Source organism: Desmodus rotundus, chromosome 1 (assembly GCF_022682495.2).
Source record: "Desmodus rotundus isolate HL8 chromosome 1, HLdesRot8A.1, whole genome shotgun sequence".
Classification (NCBI taxonomy): domain Eukaryota; kingdom Metazoa; phylum Chordata; class Mammalia; order Chiroptera; family Phyllostomidae; genus Desmodus; species Desmodus rotundus.
The window spans coordinates 72,412,766-72,429,795 of NC_071387.1; positions in this window are offsets into that span (position 1 = coordinate 72,412,766).

A 17,030-nucleotide genomic window follows, 5' to 3' on the forward strand; every position below is an offset into this window, starting at 1 on the left:
AGAAGCATTTCCAAGGTCGGGTGGGTCAGAGACAGGGCTCTAACTGCAGGTGCTGGTGGAACCTCTCCCCTGCTGCTTGTTGTCTGGCTTTTTATTGAAAGTCAGAAAGAGTTTAAAAGTCCCCTTGAAATGTAATTCTCATTCTTAAAAAATGAAATATATGTGGAAAGATATCAAAAATACAAAATAAGGAACAGAAAATCATACTTGTATTTTTTAAAAATATGTGTGTATATATATATATTTTTATACATTTATATGTAAATATGAGTGTGTATATGTGTGTATTTGTCTGTACAAAGAAAAACTCTGGGCCCACTTTGAACTGTTATCAGTGGTTACTCTGAGGAATGGGATTCAAGGAAAAGAAAGAAGAATTTTGCTATGAATTTTTGCACTGTTAGAATTTGCACAACAAGCATATATTGCCATTATAGCTTTTAAATGTTAGTAAAGAAGTAATTTCTCCTGTTTATGTAACTTGTTAACCCACTGCTGAACTCAAGTATTAGGGTTCAATGTTAGACTGGGAGTGGGAAACACAAAGCCCAATCCGCTTCCCTGCTTAGAGACAGCAGATAATCTGACGGAAGAGGTGACAGAACAGATTGTAGACGTTAACAGGAGTCACCACATGGGACTTCTGAGATCTCATTATGAATCTTTTCCTGAATCTTCTGATACCATTATAAAGCCAGCCCTGCATGCTTTGTGGCTAATGAATTAAACACATTTAGAGCTTGATCTTATCCCTTTTTTCAAATCATCTTTTCTCCCACACTTTACTTGGTATTAGCTTATTTGTGGTTCTGTGAAAATTTTAAATAGTATTTTGTTGGGCTTTTTAAAAGATATTTATGAATAAGAAAAGCTGATTAAATCTCCCAGTCCCAATTCTGCCTCCAACACACAACCCCTCTAAGACATCAGAAAGACTTGCCTGTTGCTTTTCTGAAAGCCAAGGAAGGCTCATCGTTCCATAATTACTCTCTTGTGCAGATTGGCACAATATCAGAGCTAACACAACAGAGTACATAAAGGACCAGGTTATAACATCTCTGCTGCTGTAAATTGAAATAATAAACTTTGGCAAACACAGAAGACAGCAAATTCAATTTGACAGTCCTCTCAAAGCAGACTAAGAACAACAGAGGGAGCCTGACTAAATAGAATTAGGATCTATTTTATTTGATTATTACATCATTGGATGAGGCAACATGTAATGCAATCTCCTCCCCCCAATCGTTAATTCTGTGTTCATAAAATAATGGTAGAAATCAAATTATCATTATGTTCTACATTCAAAATCACTGATTTTCAAGCTGGAAGGGAAATTTTAACTTCCTTTAGCTTCAAAAATTCTCTCCTTAGGCACATATTCAGGTGAGATTCCAATATGTAAAACAGATAAATGAGAGTTTGCTCTCTTCCACGTGAGAGGGAGGGCCGCAGCTGTGCCTCCCGCACCACTTCCCAGCCCCTCTGGAGGAGTCTCTGGGGAATTCCTAGGTCTCTATTATGGAGCATCATTTGGAAAATGACAGATCTAGGCCGCTGCCTTCATTTGAAAGATGCAGATGTTAACTCTTAAAATTTCTAGCTAAAGATAGAATTGGGGAAGGAAGAAGAAAGAAATCACATCCAGATGAATATACCTGTGGGGAGATCAATAGTGAATTCATCTTTTAAAGGGATTAAGTGATAACAGTTAAATTTTATTGACCATTTGCTACATGCCAGAAATAGTGCTAAGTGCTTTATGAGCAATCATTAACACATTTGACTTTTACAAAATCCCCATGAGGTAGACTATTATCATCATCATTATTATTATCATCATCAAACAGATAAACAGGCTTAGGCTCAGAAAAGTTAAATGAGCGGCCTAGCATCACACAGAAGTGGCTGCTTTGATTCAAACCCAGGCAATCTGGTGTTAGTGGCAATGCATTCACCACTGTGCTCTTCTAACTGTTCAGTCCATCTCCCTTGCTGTCACCACATGTGTTTGCCCCATTGCTTTACCATAGAAGAGTAGGAAGACGACATTTCACTGGTTTCACCATACTCTGTGGACATAACTGTACACCTTTCCTACTGGAATAGAATACTTCTGCTAAGAATAAATCCTCAAATCCATTGATGTGGTCAAGTGAGACAAGATTGAAGACACTCTGAAAGATAAGAATGAAGTCCAAAGTGACCTGGACAACCAGGATACACTCCTTCTAAAAAACAGTCAAGGCCAAGATGGACATTTAGGGACAAAACCAGACATGGATGAATGCAGGATGGGAAGAAACAACCAAGGACCCAGTTGCAATAATCCTGGCAAGAGTCAGAGTATATACACCATATTTTTTGGACTATAAAGACGCACCAGATCATAAGATGCACCTAGGTTTTAGAGGAGGAAAATAGGAAAAAAAAATCACCACTCCACCGTTGCCCCCTTCCCCCCAGTAAGCCAGGTAAGCTACATTCTTACTATAAGACGCACACCCCTTTTCCTCCCAAATTTGGGAGGAGGGGAGAAAGTGCATCTTGTAGTCCGAAAAATATAGTAAGTTGCATGTGAGACAGCAATGAAGTACACCAAGAAAGGAAGGAAAATAATCATGGAATGCCCTGTGTGACCTGCAAGGACTTCAGAATAAGCCTCCCAATGTTCCATTCATTGACTTACACCTTACAGGTGTTCTGTGTCCAGGACTGGCTATTATACATTTTAAACAGTGGAAAGAAAATAGATCAAAGCTGAACAGGCACACAAAAGTTGACTAGAAAGAGAAAATAATCTCTGGATAAAGATTAAAAGATATAGGGCTATTTAACCTACATGAGATAATGAGGAGGAAATACAAAGGTGGGGGTATATCAACTGTATAAAATATCCCTGCAAGAGAATGCTGACCACTTGTTCTCTATTTACACAAAAGAATGTATTCACTGGCTCATTGAGCAAACATTTATCAAGTACCTACTGTGTTCTGGGACACAAATGTGGAAAACACGTCTAACTTGTGCCCTGAAAAGAATTCACAGTCTAGTAAATAATTAACATTGCAGTGTGATAGGCACAATTAATAAAGACTTATAAGAAGAATGCAGGGACACAAAGCAGGGAGTGGTAAAAACCCTATTGCAGTGTGGTTGGAGGAAGGCAGAGTCTTGAAGGAAAAGTAGGGGATTTTCCAGAAATTCAAGGAGGGGAAGAAAATTCCAGGCAGAGGGAATAGGATATGCAAAGGCATGAATGGGGGAGACCATTGAGCACATTCAGGGCACTGCAATTATTACACCAAAGTCAGAGACTGGAGTATAAGAGAAGAAAAGCAGAATGGAGGGATTGGGCAAAAAAGTAAAGGACTCGTGGACATGGACAACAGGATGGTGATTGCTGGGGGGGGGTGAGGGGGTATAAGGGGACTAAATGGTAATGGAAAAATATAATAAAGATTATATATTTAAAAAAAAAAGAAAAACAGGAGATAAACTGGAGACACAGGCTGGGATTAGATAAGGGAGATGCCTTTATGTGAGCTAATAAACTATTTACAAGGTCTTGTTACAAAATCAAAATACTTGTGAATGCATTGGAATGGGCACCCTGCTCGCTATCAGATGACTGTCCCTGCACTGCGACATTCAGACCTCCTCGACAACCAAAGAGTAATGCCTCCAATCTCCTTTGCAGTTCTACACCAGTGTCCATTTTTTAGGTGCTTATGGTTGTTAAAAATGTTCAATATTACCCCTGCTAACATTGTAGGATCTTATCCATAGATAATGGAGAATCACTGCAGAGTTTCAAGCACAGGTGTCACATGACCAGAATGACATACACTTAAAAAAAAAAAAAAAAGATTCTTGATTGTCAGAGTGACCGAAAAAGAATAGGACTTCTCTCTATATGGATACTTAAGACATAAAATGTTCTCTATCTGGTAGGTGGACACTCTCAATGCTGCTGGAGCTATGCACAACTAGATGAGATGACCAAAGTGTTTTCCCTTCATTTCTGAGACTATTCCATTGTCAAAGACAGTGGAAACACTGCCTGCTCAAGTCTTCCTCTCACATCACTGAGGGAAATGAGAAAAGTGGGAGAGGTGGCTGGAGACTGGCCTCTTTGAGTGACAACCTCTATCTCATAAGCTAGGGAGCCATAAGCATTGTTTTGTGTTGAAATTCTTTTCACACTGGTGTGTCAAGTAACCCCTGGCAACAGGTAACCCCTGGCAGTGGCCTCTCCTCCCAGAGGTCTCCAGACTGTTGCCCTCTCTTTACCAGAGACAGCTGCAAGACTGAAGCATGGCACCAACTTAACATTTCAGGAGCCACCAAGGGAAAGGAAAGAACTCCAAGGTCACCCAGCAAAACAGGTAACTAAAGTTCGGGGGATCAGAATCCACACTTAAGCTCCCAATCTTGCCACTGAAGCTGTATCTTTCCAAATGCACTATATTTCACTTAAATTCAAACATTTCCAAATGCCATTGTGAAAAATAAACAGCTCTTTTGGCAAAAGCAAAAAATTGCATTTCTTGGTCAACATTATGAGTTCTGAATTTCCCCTTGCTCATTTTTTCTTATCTTTCAATTACCTGCTGATCTACCACTGTGCAAGCATTTTTTTCCTCATTTACTGAGGATACCACTTTTTTTCTTGTTTTTTTTTCCCCTCTTAATGCTCACCTAATTAACAGTCAAGCAGCTTTTTATACAAAATCTCCAACTTTAACAGTTTCCTTCTGATTAGAAGTTTAAAGAAAGAGTGACTACATTTCAAAAATATTTTTTTCCGAGAGTTTTATCTGCACCACTATCAGGCCATCCATCCTGAAATACACCAGTGTGAGTGGCAGCCTCTAACACTCTCAGCAACTGAGAGAGAGATCAGTGCTCCCTGAGATGATCATGGACTGTTTCAGGGATGGGGTCCTGCAAGGCCATGCTGTAACCATAGGAGCTTGATGACAGGTAAAACACTGGAAGCGTCTTCAGAAAAAGCTTTATTTATTTAATCTTTTTATTGTGCTGCCCACAAGACAGAAAGCAAGCCATGTTTTCGCATGTTTGTTATTTAACAATCATTTATTGAGCACCTCCTAGATGCTAGGCACTGAACTATGGGCTAGAATATTATGGTGAGTAGAACATGATGTACCCTCCACCTAATGTTGTTTATAATCTATAGCAGCAATTCTGAACCTAGGTTACAAATTGGAATCACCCGGGGAGCTTTGACAACTCCCAGTGCACAGCCAACTCCAGGCCAATTACATCAAAATGTCCTGGGGCAAGGCCCACATACACATATTTTGTTAAAGGTCACCAAGTAATTCCAAAGTGTAGCCATGGTTGAGAACTAGACATCAATCAAATAATCATGCAAATAGATGTAAAATTATATCATCAGTAAAGGCAATAAGGAATTAGTCACACCTTAACAAGACTTCACTGTCACTCATATATACGCAACCAAGAATGGCTGTGCACCTGCCACTTGTCAGAAGCCACAAAGGTAACATAACTATGGGTTGTAGAAACATTGGCCATCTGGTCATCCTTGGTGGCAATAGGTCGGAACTGAGCACTGAGCACTAGGGCCTTTCTGATCATTCCCACCTGCTCCAGCGAGTGAGCCCCCAGGAGTCACAACAGGCAGGCATGTTAACCACAGCGCACAGGCACAACGGAGAGCCCGACCATCCTAAACACTAGCAGGAGAGCTGAGCAATGTGCCCTGATTAAAATTCAGTGCTTATGGGACCAACAGGAAGAAAGGGAGGTGGTGCGATATCTGGACTGGCAATAGATGTGCAGGAGGAGGAAACAGGAAACCTGATCCACTAGATCTGTTTGCAGATTTAAAAAGGAAAAATAAATTCTCTAAGGCTCTAAGCAAGATTGTCTCGGATTTGCTAAGGGATATGTGTAGAATCCTTATATAATGAGCTTCTTTAAATAAACAAACAGCATTCTGGCTTTACCTAAGCTTCTTCATACTGGAGAGGTTATTCATAATAAGAGAGATGGTGATTCAGCCCACCACTGCTGCCCGGACGGGCCCGAGATGTAAATGCCCTCCTGCTCCTGCTTGTTCAAAGCGCTGTTCCTCAAGAAGATGCAATTTTTCTCATGTTTTGTTTTGTGATTTTTGCACTGTATCAGATAGAATTATACCTAAAAAAGCTCTTATTTGTTTGTTATGGTCTTCTTTCCATTTTTTAATCTTTAGACTGTCTTTCAGTTGTAAACCTGACTTCATACAGGTCACTACAGGGATCCCCTAGTTGTCATAAAGAGATAACATTTACTATTAAGGATCAATGATATGTGGATATATACATATCTCTAAAGAGAAATGATTTTTTAGAATCCTTCATCATCCAATTTTTAATTACTCAATGACAATATAGTATTTGTTTGTTTTTTTAAACACTCAAAATGCTTTAAGAAGCAAATGGGCTGAGAATTTAAGATGCTTTTTAAGACTCCAAGCAGAGAGTGTAGCTAAGACTATTTGATTAAAAAGGGGAAAAGAGCTTCAATTTTAATAAGTACAGAAGATTTGCATTTAGTTGAAACAGAGCACAAGATCCACACTGGGAACTTACCAGCTTTATTCTGATGCCACATCATTTGTCTGTCCCATGAAAGGGATAGACTTTAAGTCTGATTTTCTGAGGACAGGCATAAAATGGAACCCAGAAGCTTTGCATGATCACACCGCTAAGCAAGACTCACCACTCAACACCAATCCTCACTGAATATAAAATTTAATAAATAAATGTGAAAATTGGGGGGAAGGTAAAGAAGATGATTCTCTAAGGTTAGTACCCAAAGCTCTGATACAAGTTTCCATACTAAAGGTAGAGCCTTCAGCACAGAGCTTCCTAGAAAATGGGCATGTCCACACAGTGATCCTTAGGCCACTGAAACCCTATCTATTCTGCTAACGAGCTCAAAGAATTCTCCTGTCATGTGACCTAAAATGTCCCTATCACCTCAAGTTCAATACTCAGTTCTGCCATCTTAAAACAACTCACCACAATGCTATCCATTATAATATGTATTTGGCTAGATGGTGAGCCAACTTAATCTTCCAAAATAGGATTGTATAAATTATATATGGTGTGGTTAATATTTATCAAAAATACAACCCAATTTCCTAATCCTTATATTATAATAGGGTTCCTTTCTAATGATTTTAGGATTGTTACAAAAGTATCTGCTCCTCAGGCCATCTTTTGTAAAGCAATACCTGACCAATGTATATGGAATTTTTTAAAACACAAAGCCTGGTTAGGATTTCACACAGGATTATATATCCAAAGTAGAAATAAACTACAATAAAACAAATCATTTTAATAGTACAAACAAGCTATTAAACTAAATACATAAAAGTCAAAGTGGCAAAAACATTATACATAAAATTTTTCTCAGTCTTTCCTTCCATTTTCTTCTAAGGACGTGGTTTTCATTACTTAGTCATGTGCGGCCATGTCACCTAAATCTAAAGTTTTCCTTCCTTTTTATGTATCACAACTTCATTCAAAATATAAGATCAAAATTCCTAAAATCATTCTTTTCAAAGGACAAAGAGCTCTCCAGTCAGCCCAAGCACCCACCACCCTTGAAAATCTGTCAATAAAATGAGATTGGGTTAGTTTAGGATACATAGCCTTGTGAGGAAACAAACTACAACAAACCAAAAACTTTTAGTTGAGCAAACCACTACAGTTCTGATGTAATAATACTTTCATAAATTCAGACTAAAATACAAACAAAAATGTGCACTAAAACAAACTTTTTTAATTATATTAAATTTTAAAATAAATAGAAACAAAAAGAGTTGGACTTCAATGAAAATTTGGAGTCAAATATTCCAAGCCCATTTATCTAAAAATATATTTGAAAAGTCTTGGAACAAAAAAAAAATCAAAGAATTCCAGTCAGCATTTCTCAAGCCGTGGAGTTGCACATCACAGAAGCTATAACCATCATCTCTTGGGATCACTGAGAATACTCTCTTCCTCCAAGTAAACTCCACTTTACCAAATCCTAGGAGGGTCTTATACAGCAACAGCAACCTGCCCTACGATGATTTTTCACTGAGACAGCTACTTTAGAAAGATGTACTCTGACTCTCAGGAAGGGAAGTTGTTGGGTAAAGATGGGGAAACATAAAACTTTCCTTTTTAGAGTAGAGTTAAGGTCCAGCTATCTGAATGTCTTAAGATAGTAATCATCATATATTACATACTCTGAATATTCTGGTCTTTCGATAAATAGCAACTTTTTAAAAAGGAAATAAATGTGCTTAGAATTTTGCACATGGAAGGAATGAACAAAGGGTCGAAAGAATAACAGTCTCTGCATGGCAAGCATTTTGTCCAATATGCTAGACATCTTCCGTCTGCCTCTCCAGGTCCATTATTCACCACTTTCCAGCCTTCTCAGGGACCTAGGAGGCTAACCCACATGGTATGGACCACTGGGCATCCTTGCCCTCTGGCTTCCAGCTGAGTTAGATCAATGGAAATTAAGATCAGAAGAAGAGTGGAGATAGGAAGTTGGTAGGAGGATATGAGATAGTAAAGTGACAAGGAACTAAATCAGAAAGATAGAAAGAACTGAGAAAGGTGGGGGACACCAAATCAGAAAGAGAAATTTTAAATGGTGCTAAGAGCCTAAGGGAGACAATAAAGCAAAGGATGAGAAACCCAGGAGGTGAACTTAGCTATCCTGCGGGGGCAAGTTCTGGGCAGCTGGAAGCAAGGTGGTGTTGCAAAAGGGGTAGGGCTCTGCAAGTGTATTCGTGTTCCTGAACACCATCTAATGGTTATAGTCTCAAAAAGATTTCATTAACGTGTCTGTTTTCCATGCAAGGTCTCCCTCAGCCTCTGAGAGCTGCTTGAGACATGGCTTGAGAAGCCTTGTTATAAGCCATAATTGAAGAGAAGTGTTTGTCTTTCTGTTTCCAGGTGCAAAGAGAGAGGCAGAATAAATGATTCATGAATCCCCTGCAATATCACACTTCAAGTATTTCATTTTCATGCAGTCTATTTAGAGAAGAGATGAAGGAATTGGTCAGTCATTACATCCAGAAATATCTAAATGTCTTAATATGACTGGAGGTATAAATCTGTACTGTACTCTCTGATTTCTTCCGTTCATCCAATCCCATTCTACTTATTCATAAATGTTCACCAAATTCTACTTCATGAAGGGAAATATCCAGTGCAAAGGAATTACATATTCTCAACATAATACCCCAAACTTGAATGATAAGTAATTGTGTTTCCACCGGATGTGCATTTGAAGTCTAGCAAATAAGAACATAAAATTATGACAGGAAGAAAACAAACCAAAAGCTAAAATTATCAGTGGAACTGATTAGCATATGTATAAGGGACACTTGTACAGATGCAGGAGGCTTTCTTTAGAATGTAAGTTCTCAGAGCAGTAATTCTTAATCATTTTTGGAGTTGTGACATCTTATCATTTATTTGCTTTTTATGATCACCACCAACCTCCTCCCAAAAGTATATTTTTAAATGAGAGGGAAAAATTTTATTATCCGAGATTTGCCTTTATTTTTATTTTCCTTGAGAATCATCCTAGAGGTTCATACCAGTTGGTGCAGTTATCAGTGCTTAAGAATCCAGAGGCTTCTGCTATTTGCCTTTTTCTTCCCTGTGGTGGATATTTAATAATAGCCACTGACCACAGCCAAGAGTGTGGACAGAGGAAAAGAGCTGAAGTGAGAGCTGTTACTACAAGAAAACTGCAGAGTCTGCATAGGACATTTTTAATTAATTTTTTTAATTGATTGATTTTAGAGAGAGGGGAAGGAAGAGAGAGAAACATCAATCTTTTGTTCAACTTACTTATGCATTTGTTGGTTGATTCTTGTATATGTCCTACTGGGGATTGAACTGCAACCTAATCAACTACCCAGCCAGGTCTTTGGACAGGACATTTAAAAATAGACCTAGAAAAAGAAGGAAAGGATATTGACATGCATTTGCCACATACATATATACTTCTACACCATCACATTAAGGCATATGTTATTAAAACAAAATAAATGATTCACCTCATTGGAAACTCTATTGTACTAAAACAATTTCATAGAACTTATTATTTGCATGAATGTGAAAGAGGCAGCCATGTATAGAACCTTTGGTTTTATTTTTTTTTTAAGGTAAGTTTCAGCTCTTCTTTTTTTTTTTACTTTTTTAATTGTATTTTTTCCATTATCATTTATCTCCCTTATACCCTTTTCTACCTACAATCAAGCCTCTTCCCCCAGCAATCAACACACTACAGTCCATGTCAATATAAGTTCTTTTTTTTTGCTTGATCCCTCTACCCCATAACCCTCACCCCAGAACTGGCCACCTGCTCTCCATCTATGACTCTGTGTCTATTTTGCATGTTAGTTCAGTTTGTCCTTTAGATTCCACACATGAGTGAGATCATATGGTATTTGTCTTTCTCTGACTGGCTAATTTCACTTAACAATGTTCTCCAGGTCCATGCATGTTGTTGCAAAGAGTAAAGTTTTCTTCTTTGTTATGCCCAAATAGTATCCCATCATGTAAAGGTACCATAGCTATTTTACCTACTTATCCACTGATGGACACTTTGCTTCCAAATCTTAGCTATTGTAAATAACACTGCAATGAACATAGGGTTCATATATTTATTCAAATTAATGTTTTGGGTTTCTTTGGATAAATTCCCAGAAATAGAATCACTAGGTCAAAAGAGAATTCCATTTTTAATTTTTTGAGGAAACTCCATACAGCTTTGTACAGTGACTGAACCAATCTGCATTCCTACCAACAGTGCAGAAGGGTTCCCCTTTCTGTACATCCTTGCCAGCACTTGTTGTTTGTTGATTTATTGATGATAGTGATTCTGAGAGGTATGAGGTGGTACCTCATTGTGATTTTAATTTGCATTTCTCTGATGATTAGTGATGTTGCACATCTTTTTATATGTCTATTGACCATCTGTACACCTCTTTGGAGAGGTGTATATTCAGGCCCTTTGCCAATTTTGTAATTGGATTGTTCATTTTTCAGAGGGGAGGTGTTGTGTTTTATATCAAGATGCCAATGACATATGTCACAAAACTAGAACAAATATTCTATGTGGTTCCAAAAATTCATATGGAACCACAAAGGACCCCGAATAGCAATAGCAATCTTAAGAAAGAAGAGCAAAGTTGGAGGAATCACACTATCTAATATCAAAATATTCTATAAGGCCATAGTATTCAAAACAGCATGGTACTGGCATAAAGACAGACACATATATCAGTGGAACAGAATAGAGAGCCCAGAAATAAGCCAACACCTTTACAGACTATTAATATTCAACAAAGGAAACAAAAATATACAATGGCCTACATATAGTTTATTCAATAAATGGTGTTGGGAAAATTGAACAAATTTGTGCAGAAAAATGAAACTAGACCACTTATTATGCCACACTCAATAAATTCAAAATAGATCAAAACTTAAATGTTTGACACAAAACCATAAAAACCTTAGAAGAAAAGATAGGCAGTAAAATCTCAGACATTGCTCATAGCAATATTTTTTCAATGTATCTCCTCAGGCAAGGGAAATAAAAGAAAAAATAAACAAATGGGACTACATCAAATTAGAAAGTATTTTCATGGTAAAGTACACCATCAGCAAAATAAAAAGACTTCACACTGAATGGGAGAACATACTTGCCAATACATCTGATAAGGGGTTAATATCCAAAATTTATAGTGACTTACAAGGTTCAGTTCTTCTTATAAGATTATATGAGAAGCTCTGTATAGACATGCAAGATGATGCAGAGTAACTCAATTCCTCTGGGAAAGACAAGTAACCTTAAACTGGTTTCTTAGAGTTAGGAGGGACATTTTTTATTGCATAGGAACAAGTCATCCAAAAATAGAACTCAAAACTACATAAAACACTGTATTTCTTCTGATGAATTTTAACTTCTTAGTGATCTTCATGGCCCTTTCGCTAGGTGTGTGGTCACCAGATATTAATTGCTGTTACCTAACAAAGGTGCTAGAAGAAGAAATTTCAAGTTCTGAATCATGAAACAAGCAAAAGACACATTGCCCTGATGGTCTTTATCCATGCTTTCCAGTGATTCTTCTCTCTCAGCAGTAATCTGATAGGACCCCAAAGGACCCATAACTAACTTTATTGGGAAAGTGAGGTCTCAAGGGGATGGTGTCAGTGAATAACACTGAAAAAGACAACTGTGAGATCTACCCAGGAGCTAGAGATTGAATACAAGAAGTTGTCCACATACCAACCTACAGAGTGGCATATCACAACCCAAAGATTGAAAAATGCTCATCTACCCATTGTCAAAACAAGGGATCTGTTTGACTCATTTAAGAGGGAAAATTCATGGGGGAGAAAAGGCCTTTTGATTTGTCTGGTTGTTTACACAAACTTACTATCCAGTCTAGTCCAAATCATTGACTTTTGTGATTCCAAATAGATTAAGATCAATTCCAATTTTTATCTACAGAATTATTTAGTCAACCAACACTCTGCTTCTCTCCTAGGGAAAAGATACACAAATCCTTTGAAAATAAACTTGAATTTAGTCATAGCAAATTCAAAAAACAGGCAAGGCACTATAATATCATTGCAGAGCAAATGCTTAAATTCCATTTGGAGGAAATGTCATCACTGCATATCATATTTCCAGTTGAAGTTACATCAGTCTAGTCAGAATGATGCCACCAAGACAAAGAGCAAGGAGAAGGGCATGCCAAAAGATGGGGAAGAAAGCTCAAGACAAATATAATGAAATAAGGGAATAGCCTTACAGCTAAACAGTTTAGTTTTCAAAGGCAGCACAAGGGCAAAATGCTTTGTGCAAAGAGAAAATTAGTTTCCAAAGTGTATGCATTCTACAAAGAGCCAAGTTAATTATTCAAAGCAGAGGCCCATGAATTCCCACAATTTACTTATTCTATTCTGACATATTCAGGCCCAGCGAGCTGCTTCTTATCACTAAGACTTTGATAATTGGCTTAGACATATCAAATAAACTTTCTGGAGAATTCAGTCGTAAGCAGGTATGACATCCTAATAGGGGTTTTATTAGGCCTTTCTCTGAGCAGTAATGTATTAACAATCACTGTGACATTTTCTGCTCTGGGGGGTTTTGGCCTTGCTCATTTTTTACACTTGCTAGAAAATAAATTTATTCATGGTAGAGATCTAATCCAATACACTACTCTGTTTACCCTGGTTTATAAAGGAACAGGCCTCTCAGAATTAATGAAAAGTGACATATACATCATAGAAGAAAATGCACTGTCTTCAGCCAGGCATAACTGAATAGTGAGAATCCCTTATGATTTTACAAACTGGGGCATTTGGTCAGCTTTGGTGTCCCCTTTCCCTGATCACACTTCTGCCTGCCATTGCATCTAGGAAAAAAGAACAGCCAATAACATGTGTAGATTACATTGTTCCTCTTTAGCAGCAATTGTATTTTTTTTAATTTTCCCTGAGAAAATGTCTGTTGGATATTATCTGACGCATTGCAATTTTCTCCTTTGCATTTAATATTTCTGATAACCAAAAAAAGTTAAAGCCTTATTAGTGTATATTTACATGTTGAAAGTGAAGTTATGATTTGGGTGGATATCAATGGGGACTAAAAATTGAACTTAGGCACTTTCGGCCAAGATGGAAATGTAGGTAGACATCTCCTCTACCTTGCCTCTTTACACAACCATAAGAAGGATCACAAAAAATCTCAAAACAAAATACAAGAGCCGCCAGAAAATCAAACTGTATGTCAGACGCCCAATAACTAAGGACTTAAAGAGGAAATATTCATCCAGACTGGTAGGATGGGCAGAGACAGGTAGAGAAGATGCAGTGCAGCAGCAAGGCAGGGAGGCAGTAGCAGTGGTGGCCAGTGGAGTGGGCCATTCCACATTCACCTTTGGTGGATAAAAACCTGGAGGGACACCTGGGGAGCAAGCCATCACAGGCCCATACCATCCCACATAGCCCCTGGTTCCAGCACTGGTAAATAAAACCTAATAACTTCTGGCTGTAAAAACCAGTGGGGGTTGGAGCAGAAAATACTGCTGGTCTCCCAGGAGAGTCTGTTTAGAGGACCCACACAGTCCTAGAATATACGCAAACCCACCCACTCTGGGATTCAGCACCAGGACAGCAGCTAGTACACTACCTGGTCACTTACAGGAAGTGGAGGAAGTGACTGGAAACAAGGCCAGAGCCCAGCAAGCAGCATTGTTCCCTCTCAGACCCCTCCCCCTTATGCAACACCACAAAGCAGCAAAGCAGGTTCCCCACCCTGGTGACAAAACAGGTGCGCCAAGATAGAGTCAAAGCAGCTGTACCTAATACACAGAAGCAAATACAGGGAGACTGCCAAATTGAGGAAACAAAGAAATATGGCCCAAATGAAAGAACAGATCAAAACTCCAGAAAAAGAACTAAGCAAAATGGAGAAGCCAACCTAACAGATGCAGAGTTCAAAACACTAGTGATAAAGATACTTAGAGATTTCACTGAGTATGCCAATGCGTAAGGGAAGAAATGAAGGCTACGCTAAGTGAAATAAAGAAAAATCCACAGGGAACCAACAGTAAAGGGAAGAAGGTCAAGGTTCAAATCAATGCTTTGTAACATAAGGAAGAAATAAACAGTCAGCCAGTACAGAATAAAGAAACAAGAATTCCAAAAAATGAGGAGAGAATATGAAGACTCTGGAACATCTCCAAATGTGCCAGCATCCTAATCATAGGGCTGCCAGAAGAGGAAGAGCAAGAAATTGAAAACTTATTTGGAAAAATAATGAAAGAAAACTTCCCTGATTTGGTGAAGTAAATAGACACACAAGTCCAGGAAGCGCAGAGAATCCCAAACAAGATGGTCCCAAAGAGGGGAACACCAAGACACATCATAATTAAAATGCCAAAGTTTAAAGATAAAGAGAGAATCTTAAAAGTAGCAAGAGGAAAGAAGAGAGCTACCTACAAAGGAGTTCCTGTAAGACTGTCTGCTGATTTCTCAAAAGAAACTTTGCAGGCAAGAAGGGACTGGCAAGAAGTACTCAAAGTGATGAAAAGCCAGGACCTACAACCTAGATTACCCTATCCAGCAAAGCTATCATTTGGAATGAAAGGGCAGATAAAGTGCTTCCAGACAAGGTAAAACTAAAGGAGTTCATCATCACCAAGCCCTTATTATGTGAAATGTTAAAGGGACTTATTTAAGAAAAAGAAGATCAAAACTATGAACAGTAAAATGACAACAAAGTCACAACTATTAACAACTGAATCTAAAAAACAAGAACAAACACAAACTAAGCAAACAACTAGAACAAGAATAGAATCATAGAATGGAGATCACATGAAGGGTTATCAGTGGGGAAAGGGAAGAGAGAGAATGGAGGAAAGGTAAAGGGATTAGGAAGCATAATTAGTAGGTACAAAATAAGGGGATATTAAGAATAGTATAGGAAATCAAGAAACCAAAGAACTTATATGCACAATCCATGGATATGAACTAAGGGGGGCAGGGTTGCTAGAGGGAAGGTGGGTACCAGGTAGAGGGAGGCAAAGGAGAATAAAATTGGGACAACTGTAATAGCATAATCAAAAATACATAGTTTAAAAAATAAAATATAATATAAATGGAGCTTATGTACCAGCAAGCCACAAGCAGGGCAGAATGGATGACAGAATTTGTCATGTTTCTGCATTCCTTCATTCTCTTCATTTGTGTGAGAACATTAATGATGGGAAGACACATAGAGCACCATCAAAGTATTAATAGTTTGGTCACCATGAAGAACATGCTGAGATAATATTAATGTACACTTTTATCACATCACAAAAGAGGTTATGTCCATAATTTAATGCTAGATACTCACCACCAACTTCCCACTTTCCACATTAATGAGTATAATGTTAACATAGGCAAATACACAGGAAATTTAAATAATTCATTTTAACCATTGATTTTTTTCTCTCCTTTACCTAAATTATTTTTGCCCTTATGTTTTAATTCAGAAACATTGGCAAGGGCTAGTATCCCCTCAAAATACTTCCTCCACCTCCTAGGTGATACGTGAAATTTCCTAGTTAGACCTTTAAGGTGATGTTTGTTTAATGTTAAAATTCAAGTATTCCTGTGAGAGATAGCAGGATAAAGTTTGATGAGTTATTTATGTCTTCATGGAGACTATGCAGCTCCCCCCCATCTCACAATCCTGACTTAATAGGCAAGGAGTAGAATCCAAGAAGTTGTGTTTTAAACTAACTTTCTAGATGATTCTAAGGTACACTACGTTTGAAAATTCCTGCCTTGATGTGAATGACTTGTAATGCTTTCATGAGAACAGGCTTGAGGAAAGGAAGTGAACTAAATTTAACTGATGGCTTGCTATGCATCAAGAAGTGTGCTAGCTAATAAATGCATGCTTATTTATTTCAACTTCATCCCTCCTATGAAGAGGATTTTATTATTCCCATTTTACAGATGAGTAAACTTAATCATCTGAGTAAATTTCTTAATCACTGAGTAAATTTCTCAGGAAATTTAATAGCCAACCAATGATTACATGGCTAGGACATCTAGCATTGGAATCCATACCTCTAGTAATAGAAGCAATGGTTACACAATATTTATAGGCTTTCAGAGATAAAAAGGAATGGTGATGAAGCCATCTATTGAACATATATTCTCAACTAGACACTGTATTAAGCATTTTCCATGTAAGGCCTTACTAAGTTCTTTTAATTATCCTTTGAGATGTATATTAATTTCATTTTATGTTAAGCAAACTAGATCTCAGAGAGTTATGTAACGTCAAAGTACACATAGTTGTACCATGTAAGTGGAGAAGCTGAAATTCAAATCCAGAGACTGTGCCTATTCCCACAGACATTGTCATAAGAGTACTGAGCATCTTAGGGTGAAAATGATATCTGT